Here is a 13,690-nt window from a genome sequence, read left to right as displayed (position 1 = left end):
CCCTTCAAAGAAGCCACCTGGCGCTCTTCCAGGAAAAGGAAAAGTTTCCTTAAAACAAACCTTTTTTTCCACAATTTATGTATACTCAGATTAACAGCCTCTTTGGGAAATGAAGTGCAAAAGAATATTAGCAGAATGCCCTGGTTCTTTCTATTGCCAACTGTGTGCAACATGTTTGTTTCCCCATACGCTGTGATTGCATCAGCAGAGTGGGCTTTCTAATCCCCAAGATTATTTGCTTTAAAGTGTCCACATTTTTCATTTATGTATTATTTATGAGACACTTTATGCTATTCTCAGGTAGAGTGGCCAGATATCCTGACATTATCAGGACCATCCTGACATTAAGGGCTTTGCATTAGGTAGGCAACTATTACCACCCCTCCACCCACCCACCCACCCAAACCCCCTCCTGGCCAAATTTTTTCCCCACTTGCTATCTGGTCACCCTAGGGATGTCTGGTTGAAAAGGGACCCTGGTAGCTCTGGTGAGCACCGCTGACCAGGCCACTAAAAGTCTGGTCAGCGGCACAGTGGGGCTAAGATAGGCTCCCTGCCTGCCCTGGCTCTGCATGACTCCCTGGAAGCAGCTGGCATGTCCGGCTCCTAGGAGCGGGGCGGGGGGGGGGTCAGGGGGCTGCGCATGCTGCCCCTGCCCAGAGCATCAGCTCCATAGCTCCCATTGGCCAGGAACCATGGCTAATGGGAGCTGCGGGGGTGGTGCCTGTGAGTGAGCGCACAGAGCCTCCTGGCTGCGCCTAGGTGTTGGACGTGCTGGACACTTCCTGGGAGTTACCCAAGGTAAGCACCGCCTGGAGTCTGCACCCCAAACCCCCTCCTGCATCCCAACTCCCTGCCCCAGCCCGGAGTCCCTTCTCGGAGCCCAAACCCCGTACTCTCTCCCACACTCCAACCCCCTACCCCAGCCCTGAGCCCCCTCACACACCCAAACTTGCTCCTGGAGCCTGCACCCTATACCCCCTTGTACCCCAACCCCCTACCCCAGCCCATAGCCCCCTCCTGAACTCCAAACCCCTCATCCCCAGCCCCACACCAGAGCCCGCACTCCCAGCCAGAACCCTCATGCCCCCACACCTTAACATTTTGCCCCAGCCCAGCGCCCCCTCCCACACTCTGAAACCCTCTGCCCCACCCCCCAGTCTGGAGTCTCCTCATCCCTGGCCCCACCCTAGAGCCTGCCCTCCCCCCCCCCCCCCCAGCCGGAGCCCTCACCCTCTCCCGCACCTCAACCCTCTGCCCCCGCCCGTGAAAATGAGCAAGTGAGCAAGGGTAGGGGAGAGCAAGCGACGGAGGAAGGGGGAATAGAGTGAGTGCAGGCAGGGCCTCAGATAATGGGTCAGGCAGGGGCGGGGCCTTGGGAAGAGGGAAGGCAAGGGTGTTTAGTTTTCTGCGATCAGAAAGTTGGCAACCCGAGATTACCTTGTTTTCGGGAGCTGGAGCAAGCCTCAAGTTCAATGATAGATTCAATATCTTGCTAGGTATTAGGAGGAATAGAGCAGCTGCATAGTTCTTAGTTTAAAAGGTTTCTTTCATGTAATCTGCCTTACAATATCTTGTTAATGTACAGAATGATGTGTTTATTTGGAGGAGAAGGAGTAAAAATGTACCTCAAAGAGATTGTTTTTAAACTACTGTCAATCAGTGAAACTGCATGTTCACACAAAAAAGCTGCAGCTAAACTGGAAAAGTAAGTCCCATTGGAGCTAGTTAATTAGCAGAAAGACTTTACTACAGTACCTCAAAGTGCAAACCTTTTCAACTGAGTCTAAAGGAATGGGTCTCTTATCCAAAATGGTATTTGTCCTGAACATTACAAAGAACAGGCTGGGTTACAATGAAAATATGCAATAAAAATATTGATCATCAGCTCATGTAACTGACATATAGCTCCTTGAGGATGTGCCCCAGCCATCTGGAATGAAAATGTCACCAATTCCTACAAAAGGAGCATTATCACCCCCCTTGATTTCTGAGAAAGGGGAGAAAAGAAGTCAAGTTATTGATTCATATATAACACATTATACAATTTGGATTTATTAACCATTGATTTTCTTAATGATCCTGGTTCAAGTTAAATTTAAAAACCATTTTCTTAATGATGGAAATCTTTCCTTGTGGATTAGTTGTCAAAATATACAATAGGAGGGTCTCATGCAAAAGAATTTAGTGGGTGCATCCTAGAAATATATTCTTAAGAGAAACAGGCTGTTAAATTAGGTTTGTGGAAGGCTCTTTAGTTATTTTCCAGTGTAGATATACGCACAGTACAGTACGGATTAAATGCTTCATTTGTAAATGGGTCATTGAAACTTACTTTCATCTTTACTCCAATTCAAGACACAAAGAAAGTGAAAAATCACTTTTGGTTCACAGCAAGGTACTGTTTCAGAAATAGTTAACTGCTTTTCAGGGGCCTGATCCAAAGCTCAATGAAGTCAGTGGCAAAGACTTTCACAAACTTCAATAAGCTTTAGATCAAGCCCTAGATGAATAGCATGAATACAGCAAAAAAAAAAAAAACCTCATTTTAGATGTTTGGTAAGAAATGGTCTGGAAAAATCAGAAGAAGCCATGTTATCCCGCACTCAGACCTGTCATTCACATTGAGAGCTCTGTGCATGGGTGATGGCAGGACTGAGCCCTATTAAAAACATGACCTCCCTGTTTATAAAAACACAACTTTCTAGTTCAATTTAATAATCCTGCTGCTCACCGCTAACTAAAAACACCCTCCAAAATCATAGTGCATGTATGAGAGCAGGAATTAAAAACTGTGCAATGCTTCAACGAGAACTAGCCTGTTTGCTGGTGTATGCTTCATGTACCCTACAGGCAGTGGTGCTCAGTTAGCCGATTGCTAGCCAAGCTACATTTGTATTATTAATATTTGTACTATGTACACTGTACAGTGTACTATGACAGCTGACCTTAGAACCCCAATGTGCTAGGCATTGTAAACACACATAGTAAAACAAATTCCCTGTCCAGAGAGATTCCAATCTATATAGACCAGACAAAGAAAGTATTATCCCCAATTTACAGATGGGGAGCTGAGACAGACAAATTAAGTATCCTATGTATAGCTTATACAGGAAATCTGTGGCAAAGACATAAACTGAGTTTAGATCTCCAGAGTCCAAGATCAGTGCTTTTACCCACAAGACCATTCCCCTTTAGCACACTTCTATCGTCAAAAAACTCCGTGTTGGTACAGATGATAAATATATTCAATGCCAGGAACATTGGAGTGAAAGAATTCCACGGGGATGCATATTTTAATGTGAGCTAATAAAATGAACAGACAAATGGTATGTCACAGAGAAACTGATTAGAAGGTGGGTATTTTTGTAAGCGAGTGACAGCCTGTATCTAAGATAGCAAATCGGTCAAACAGAACTGAAAAACAAACAAGATTCACATTTGTACTAATGCTCTTTTGCAGTTCCTTCCTAACCCTGCCTTACCATCCCCACTGTATTGTCCGTCAGATTTATTGATTGGAGACCAATTCAGAGAAACAAACTTGTTTTCATACTACTGAAAGCAGCACAGATTCCCATTCTAAAGTTGATGACTATTGAATAATTGAAACTGTAGACTTCCAAATAGTTAAATCTGCAACTAGAGTGATAGTGTTGGTCACATACCCCACTGAAAATAGTTATTTTCCAGTCTCTCTGCATTTGAACTAAAAATGACAGGCTTAAGGAGGGTATGCGGGGTGGGGGGGGGAGAAACACATTTACTGCCTTAAAATAATAACTGTTTCTATTACTTATTAGATCACATCTATTCTAATTAGTCCATGTCCTGCATAAAAATTATAGTATGACAATTCATAAGTTAAGTGTTCTTTGTTTTGCCTCATTTAAAATAAAGGCTCAAATGAGCATGTCAAATAGATGTTAAAAAACACAAAGAATGTTACAGTTTGCTTGGAGTGGACTGACACTTTACCATCAGCCCCTTTTTTCACATTTGTTTCTAACTACAAATTTTCACTGAAATTTGTGTTCTTTGACATGTCATATTTAAACAAAAACACAAAGATATGGGCCTTTGGTTTTCTGTTTTTTCAATATCATTCTCCCTTCCTTACTCCCTTCCCCTGGGGAAGAAAGGGGGTGAAAAAAAGTTTGGTTTTCAGTTTATCAAAAGCTAAAGTATTATACAACATATTAAAAAAACTTGTTGAAATTTCCTGTGAAGTATAATTGTCATTTTCCAACCATTTCCAGTTAGACTTGCTGAGATGGGGCAAAGACTTCCCGTAAGAGGTCATAAGCCCTGTAAGTTTCTCGTTTTCAAAGAGAGAGACCACAAAATTCGTGGTACCTCATATAAGGCCGCTGCAAAACCCTTGTCTTTGCAAGAGATTACTACTGAAAGTGGCAATAGAAAATTCAGAAGCAAGACTCTCCCAATATCTTTACATCACCCTCATTTGTGCCTGGAAAAAGAGTATCTCACGAAAGCTTATGCTCAAATAAATTTGTTCATCTCTAAGGTGCCACAAGTACTCCTCGTTCTTTTTATGGTACAGAAAGTTCATTCCACTTTCAGGGCAAGATTCTTCTGGCCTCTAAGCCAGCCTGTCTCTGAGTCTGGTCGACAGACTCAGGCTCTTAGGGCTTATGCTAAAAATAGCTGTGTAGATGTTGTGGCACAGGCTAGGGCTCAGGCTCTGAAGCCGAGGGAGGGATATGCATTAACAGCGAAACAAAATTTTGTGTCTTAATTTTATTTATTTTATAGCAACATGATACAAGAAAACAACAAAACAGCTAAAGCCATTCATTTGCTTCTGGTCTGAGTGTTTATATACTAGGTTGCATCTGATGAAGTGGGTATTCACCCGTGAAAGCTTATGCTCCAATACGTCTGTTAGTCTATAAGGTGCCACAGGACTCTTTGCCGCTTTTACAGATCCAGACTAACATGGCTACCCCTCTGATACTATATACTAGGTTCAAGTGTCAACCACACCCACTCAGTGTAGTGGTCTATCCCTCTCTAGTTGTGGGTGGGAGTCTGCTACAAGCTTGGGGAACAGTATTATAGCTCAGGCAATAGAGGCTCATGCTTTTAGAACCAGAGGTCCCACATTCAGTCCCCATTGCCAACAAGGTGGGGTTACAACTAGTGGCCCATGCAGAGACTTGAGACAGGTGAACTGCTTCCCCCAGCCAGGAGACATATGTAGCCTACTCATTCTACTGCTTCATTCCTGGGTGGATCATCAGCAATGGAGACTGAGCCTGGGACTTCTGATTGTAAAAGCATGAACATCTATCTCTTGAGATAAGGATCCAGCTCTTTTAACCAAGGTGGTAGCAGGTTCATCTCATCAGCCTCTATCCATGACCCAGCCACCCTGAGAGGGGGACAGAGTGCTACACTGAGTGGGAGTGGTTACAGTAGCTTCCCTGTAAATTTGATGACCTAAGTATGAAAAGTTTAAAATTTTAAGGGGGGGGCATAGGTCTTCAGCTTTAATTGCACTGTGCTAATTTACACCAGCTGCACATCTGGCTCTATGATGGTAGAGCTGCCATTGCTTTTGCACTCATAAAATTTTATTTTGGATATATATGCTAAGTGTAGTAACTGTAGTCCTAATCACTCTCACCGACAAAAAGACACTCTGGAAATAAATTTCGGTGCAGTTTCAGTTATGGAGACTTGTAACTGATCTTTCCTCCTGCACCTCTGGCTCTCTTGCAATGCATCCCCACAGTACTATCAGGACTTTCACAGCCAGCTCTTAGGAACATCCCCTCCTCAAAGGGGATCCTCTGCATAGAGATGAAGCTGCTGTAAGTTACACTGGGAGACTGGCCACACAAACAGCAGCCCCATTATCAAGGGAGAACAAAGGTGAACTTTGCACTGCCCTTCTACATTGTGCAGTATGGCCAGACCTCAGAATCAGCCCCATTATATTCATGCCATCCCATCAGAAATGATGTCACTGTAAGTCTACAGTTAAGCAGTAGAACAAAGCAGACAAGTATCTTGGCAACAAATTGATTTCATGACCCTCAGGGAGAAAGAGATTGAGACATGTCAGCAGGGTACAAAGGGACCTCCAGGGAAAAGCCATTGGAGTTTATAGCTTATCTCCTGGCACATCACCCTGTGCAAATGCCATGGATGATAATGAAAGTGAACTCATTTATGAACTAACTCTCTTGATAACAGCATGGGCAGAATGTAAAATTTCATGTGAGTGACAATATTTTGAATGTACAAGGAAAGTCACTTGTAATTACAGCTGGAAGGGCTTGGAATATCCCACCAGGCAAGCAGGATGAAGGAAATACAATTTCAAAGCCTAAAGCTGTTAATTAAACATAAAGCAATGCTGTAGTCAAAGGAGTTAAAGAAAGAAAGTTATACTTTAAACTGTAATTAAAAACACTTTGCTTTCCACCTACTCGCTAAATTCCATTTTGAGCTCCAACTCATAGAGTCTGTCACACAGGGTGCACACTTACTGCATGGCACCTCCTACTGCCCCATTTGGGGATTAACTTACCCCATGGTCTGACGCCCCTTCCTATGGTTGTGCAGCCTGTTGTCTGACTCACTTGGTCCCTGGATTCTCTCATGCTCCTAAAGCTACAGCACTTTCCTTTTCATATCTTAGCCCTCTAGTCACATCACCTGGAAATCCCCCCACCCCTTTCTGGGATATTATCAAAGTCTCCTTACAAACTGTCTCCAGCAGTCCCAAAATAGGCTTCTCCTAACATGCCACTCCCACAGTATCTTATAGGGGAACCTAGGCCCACCCTCTGCACAGGATTCCAATCCAAGGATCTTTGACCGAGCATCTCAGATATTTATTCTTCCAGCCCTTACTACTCCCTCCCACACAAACTATTACAAACTCCTACTCTTCTTCCCCACCCTTTTTTGGCTGCCCCCGGCTTTATAGAAGCCCCACCTGTTTTTGCTCAGGTGAGCTGCATTCCCAATTAAGCCTCATCACATCCTAGCTCCCCTCCAGGTGCAGCCTATGGCCAATTGGCCTCTCTTGCATATATTGACCCCTCCAGGCTAATGTAGGGTGAATTCCCCATCACAGGGCCAAATATAGCAATACCTGGTGAAGGCAGGTACAAATCAGTTGAAGGCAATAAAGAAACAGTGATGAGTTTGGTCCATGTGGTATTTAGTAGTTTAAAATGTGGTCATAATTTCTGTCCCATTGCTTGCTGCCAGTTCTATTTCATTCCGTAGTCTAAGGCAGAATATATTTTACACAAATATCCTTTCTCTTGGTCTTGCTAGCTGCAGAATCTCACCTTGATATCCATTGTAAGTTATGATCTCAAATCTTTTTCACCTCCTTTTCTCCTCTTTCCCAACTCAAGTCACAGAAATGTAGAAATGAAAATCCAAAATCTTCCAATCATTTTGAAAGCTTACTGCTGTTCTTTCCCTGCCCTCAGTCATATCTGATTGCTCTGAAGTGATTAAGGTTTTAAGATCTGTGCTGCTCACCTCTGAGACAGCTACATAATGTAAAATGATCAAGGTGAGCCTAGTGGATGAAAAAGTCCACTCTTCCGATGTACTATAGTCTCAAAGTGTATCTCTGCTAAACAGCTCTCTATGTATAATAGTTAATCACGCAGTATCTTCCCAGTTTCATGCAGGGGCTTGAACTAGAACATCCAAGAAGTCTCTTCCTGCCCTATCTTATATATTTTTCCTCTTTAGATAAAGAAATCAAATTTTCTCTTCACCTAATGGGTAACATAAAAATTCAATATCATAACACACAAACTTGAGTTCAGAGAGGGCAACAAAGCAAAGAATATTACCTCAGAAGCAAAGGAAAGGCTCAGCAACTAGGGTTGGGATTTTTCAAAAGTGCTTAAGAGATTTAGGAGTACAAGGTCCCATTGGAACTTTGTGCTCCTAAGTGACATAGGAACTTTTGAAAACCTCACCCTAGATAAGTAGGAACATTAAGAAGTGGGGAGGGAGAAAAAGAAGCTTAGAATGAGAGGAGGCTCACAATACCATTAAGTCTAACAACCCGGGGTAAAATCCTCACTTCACTGAAGTCAATGCGAGTTTTGCCATTGATTTAAATGGGCCCAGGATTTTACCCCAGGTGCCTAGATAGGAATTGTACTTAATAATATATAATATTTTTTCTTCTTATATAGACAAAGTATTCCTTTGAATCCTAGCTCTAGTTTTTAAATATAATCATGCTATTTTCTCCAACTGCTGCTGATAGAAAATTCCATGAGTTCACCACCTTCTAGATGAAAAAAGCAGGTCTGAATTACCATTTTGAACAGAATTATCTCAGTATTTGCACATGGCACTAAGACTTGGGATTTACAATAAGTGAAATGAGTTTATCTGAGAGCCTCTACACACATTTTCCCTTTCACTATATTAAAAACTCTTCATAACCATCTTTTGAACCCATGTAGCCCCCCTGAAATTCTCACTGTCATTCTCCTCCTCTTGATGTTACCTATTTCTGTGAAGTCCTTTCTGTAGGCTCTGCTCACAACTTGCTCAGTCTAGCATTCTTGGGGGGGAACTGGAACACCCTAGTTCCATTGCACATTAAAACACTCAATATTTCAGAGGTGACATATTGCACTGGGTTAGGATGAAGTACAGACACAAATGTTCTGAGCGCAGTTTTGAAGCTAGAGCTATGTCCAGAAGCTTGGGTATCTGTGAGAGAATGGGCAAAAAAAAGGAATGGGAAACCCAAATAACACCATAGAAGTGTGCTATTAAAGGTTCTCATCACTTAAAAGGGCCTTGAGTCTTTTCTCTAAAGTATTCCAAGTTTCAAAATCTTAATTTCATTTTACTTCCCTAGTGTAAAATATTCAGAGAGGCACTTGCAAATAAGGTAAGCGGAGCAAAATAGGACATGGAGATAGACATTTTTTAAAAAACTAAGATGTATGTGTAGTTTACTGTTATCTGAAAAATAATATCTTAAATTTAAACAACACCTTTCACTGCAAAAGACCCAAATGTGCTCTACAATCTACAAGCCATATACAAAACTATACCTAGGGATCATTTCAGTCAGTCATGGACATATGCAGTGGTGAGCTGGAGCCGGTTCGCACCGGTTTGCTGGAACCGGTTGTTAAATTTAGAAGCCCTTATAGAACCAGTTGTTCCGCAAGGGACAACCGGTTCTAAAAGGGCTTCTAAATTTAACCGTCCGAAAGTGGCACATTAGGCACCAACTCCACGGGTGCTCCAGCCCTGGAGCACCCAAGGGGAAAATTTGGTGGGTGCAGAGCACCCACCGGCAGTTCCCTGCCCCACCTCTGACCCCAGCTCACCTCACCTCCTCTCCGCCTCTACCTCCTCCCCTGAACGCGCCTCCCCGTTCTGCTTCTCCACCCCTCCAGGCTTCCCGCGAATCAGCTGTTCGGCGGGAAGCTGGGGCAGGCTGAGAAGCAAGCGGTGGCCAAGCTGGGGGGCGGGGCACAAGGAGGGCCGCCCGCGCTGCAGCAGGTAACCCGGGGGGCTGTGCAGGGGAACCGCTCTGCCACCCTCAGCCTGAGTGGGAAGCTGCTGCTTACTTCTCAGTCCTCCCCGGCTTCCCGCCAAACAGCTGATTCACTGGAAGCTGCGGGGGGAGGGGCGCAGAGAAGCAGAGCGGGGCGGCGGGTTCAGGGGGAGGAGGTGGAGGCGGAGCGGAGGTGAGCTGGGGCTGGGCGCGGGGTGGGGAGCTGCCGGTGGGTGCTCTGCACCCACCAAATTTTCCCCTTGGGTGCTCCAGGGCTGGAGCACCCGTGGAGTCAGCGCCTAAGGTGCCACTTTTGATGTGATCAGCAGGGGAACAGCCGCTCCCCCTGCTCCCCTCCCGCTACGCTCCCCCGCCCCTAGGAGCCAGAGCCGGATGCCTCCTGGGAGCTGCCCCAGGTAAGCACGACCGGGACTCCCCACCTCGCCCCCTGGCAGGTGCCTCTGGCTCTTAGGGGTGGTGTGGACACCCACTACGGTGGCCCACGAGACCCTCCTGCCCGGTTCTGGGGGCAGTCAGGGGACAGGGGAAGGGGGTGGATGGGGCAGGAGTAGCGGGGGGCGGGGGTGGGCAACCACCCCCTCGTGGGGTGAGGAGGGAACCCGTTGTTAAAATTTTGGCAGCTCATCACTGGACATATGGCTTCCATGGGGGTGAAACATGACATATTTAACAACTCTACACAACAGTTTATGGATATAAGTGAAGATGAATATGATAGCCAATTAAAACTACAGGGGGGATTCAGGTAAGTTAAAGAGAATGCAGTTATTCAAACTGGAACGTTGCCATTGCTCGGAGTTACAACTCTACATTTCAGTTTTACTTTTACCTCTCATCCAGGATGTGGCAACTCTAGTTGCACAGTGTAGTCATTTACACCTCTGCAAAGTGAGTGCAGTATTTTCCCACTAGCCCCTGAAGATCAGAGAACCACAAAGTTGCTATTAGCCACTTTCTGACCCCCATCAGCAGTGCCAAGCAAAGCTCAGTCACTTGTGAGTATTTAGTCCAATGTGTTTATGTTGACTGTGTGGGCAGGTAAGATTTATGCTATCCTTTATATTTCATTTCCTTTCTTTTTAAGTGCTTGGGTTTTGTAGTTTATGTGAAAAGTAAGTGCATGATTGTCACTTAACAGCCTTAACTCTTTGGGGGGAATAAATATAAGGATTGAGAGGGGAAATGGACGCAGACTGTAAAAATATGAACAAAGAAAGGATTGGAAGAATCAAAGTAAAAACATACAAGGGTTTTAAAGAAGAATGTTGTGCGAGAGCCTTAGAGAAGATGAAAAATGTACCCAGGATATTAAAAAAGGACAGCACATGCTTGAAGTGGATTTAACAAATGTAGTATATTGCTTTGAGAGTCAAGATGCGCGTCTTCAGTGTATTAGCCCTGCCAGTATGGATGTGTGGGAATTAGTGACCTTGTGGGAACAAGGAGCTGGATCTCCACAGGAGGAAAATACTGAGACTGAAATGGGAAATTAGAATCAGAGTAAAGATAGCAAACGACTCATACCATTAAACGAGGCAGGTGTCTGTATATGCACATATGAGGAACAGAAGATGCTATGTTTCTGGTTTTGGAGAAAATATAGGAAGACAGACAATGGTCAGTAATAAAAGGGCCTTCTGCTTCTTCACTGCCATCATTCATTATTTTAACAGTATTATTTAACTCATGCTAGGTCAAGCATCATAGCTACATCATAATATCTGGTACTAGTCCAAGATAAAAAAACTTTTGACAAGATTATGCTCTGGCCTTTACAGAAATAATATCTTTCTTTTGGGCCTCCTTGCTGGGCCCTGACACAACTGCATTTCCTGTGCTCCCTTTAGGGTGATAGGAAATGTATCCTGTACATTCCCCTAGCACTCTGGCATTGTAAGTCTGAGAGCTCCTCCTGGAGCAAGACTGGAGCTCCTCCTGGAGCTCTGTGTTGCTCCCAAACTCGGTCTGGATCTCACAGTGACAAATGACCCTTTGATACCTAAAAACTAAGGTCACTACAGTAAGTACACTAACACTAAGTACACTATTACCAATAGGAGAGTGGGTTTGTGGGGGAGGTGGGGAGATAACCTGGATTTGTGCTGGAAATGGCCCAACTTGATTATCATACACATTGTAAGGAGAGTGATCACTTTAGATAAGCTATTTCCAGCAGGAGAGTGGAGTGGGGGGAGAGAAAACCTTTTGTAGTGGTAAACACCCATTTTTTCATAGTTTGTGTGTATAAAAAGATCTTCTACACTTTCCACAGTATGCATCCGATGAAGTGAGCTGTAGCTCACGAAAGCTTATGCTCAAATAAATTGGTTAGTCTCTAAGGTGCCACAAGTACTCCTTTTCTTTTTACACTAACTATATTATAACAATAGTTTAAAACCTTAGCATTAACACATAGACCCAGATAAGTAATGATCCCAAAGCTTGTCCCTTGCACCAACAGAAGTTGGTCCGATAAAAGATGTTAGTTCACCCACCTTGTCTCTCTAATATTCCCAAAGGTAATATTTGACAAATTTCTTCTCTCAATCTGCCATCTGCATAAACCTACTCATGTGCACAAGGGTTTGCAGGATCATGTCCTGATTCAACAATTAATTTTTTTCACTGTTCAAGCAGCTGCATAGATAATCAAACACCATTTGTCAAACAGATTATTCATGATTTATCTTCTGTATTGAGTGAATAATTTATTCAAGAACATTTTTTGTGATTTGACCAGCTCTGGCAGAAAGTATGGAAATTACCTGTTAAGGTATTTTACAGAAATATCTGTTATTGCAGTCCATATATTCACTTACCAATACCGTGGGCATGTAAAACTTTAGCTTACACACTCCTAAAACAAACTTACCTCTGAGTGGCAATGGCAAGACATCATCATGAACAATTTTAGTGTACACTGAATTGCTAATGATATACTTTTCACAGTAAAGAATATACACACAAGTAGCAATGTAACTGACAAATAAGGGCTGTTACTGAACAGCTCAACACAACCATATCTGTAGAGACAGTAACAGGAGAGACGCACTACCTGTTCCCTCCCAACTCATTCTGTACTAGGGAAAAGGCGTTTATGTGCATTTGGCCCCTTTTCCAGCATTTCTTGCCAATCTATAACTCCTGTGGATTATAAGTTCCAGAATCCCTCTGGTAGGGGGGAAAACAGGAAGCAGGGCAGAGCTGGATCTAGAATCCACTCTAAAACACCTTTCAGTATGCCCTGTTACAGTGGCATAATTTGTGTGAGTTCAAAGAATCCTATCACATATCCCAAATTGCTTTGTGTGAGTCTACAAGATGTTAAACACCTATTTAAAATAGGAATAATCAATATGTAGGGCTGGAAGGGATGTCAAGAGGTCATCTACTCCCATCCCCGCTACATTGAGGCAGGATCGAGTAATACCTAGACCCTCCCTGACAGGTGTTCCACAACCTCCCTAGGTAACCTGCTCCAGTACTTAACCATCTGTATAATTAGAAAGTTTTTCCTAATATCTAACCTGAGTCGCCCTTGTTACAGCTTAGGCTGATTACTTGTAGTCCTACCTGGATGGAAAACAATTGATCACTGATCTTTTTGTAGCAGTCCTTAACATATTTGAAGACTTATCTAGTTCCCCCTCATTCTTTTTAAAACTAAACACACCCAGTTATTGTAATCTTTCCTCATAGGTGAGGTTTTCTAAACCTTTTATCGTTTTTGTTGCTCTCTTCCAGACTCTCCCCAATTTGTCAACATCTTTCCATATATATAGCCTTGATAGAATGTTCCCTATCTTCATTTTTTTTGAGCAAGTCTTGCCAGTCCTCTCACTGATGTGCACTTCACATTAGATTTTTGGGACAGATGGTCATTTTTGAAATCTTTTTCCCATTACTAACCAAATTTAAAATATCTTCAAAATTCAGATTGAAGTTTCACAAGTGATAAAGACTGAATATACTAGACACAAAGATCTATCAATAGATTTGTAGCTAATATAAAGCAAAATGGAAAGATGTTGATTTAACAAGGGAGTAGGCACAACAAAGATGGTAATTATGAACAGGCCATGGATTCATAAGAGCGATGAGCATTGTGGGAGAGAATTTTGTAAGTAGCTTGGG

Source organism: Lepidochelys olivacea, assembly GCF_965140295.1.
Source record: "Lepidochelys olivacea isolate rLepOli2 genome assembly, chromosome: 1".
NCBI classification, from domain to species: Eukaryota; Metazoa; Chordata; order Testudines; family Cheloniidae; genus Lepidochelys; species Lepidochelys olivacea.
Note: the sequence above shows the minus strand (reverse complement) of the source record.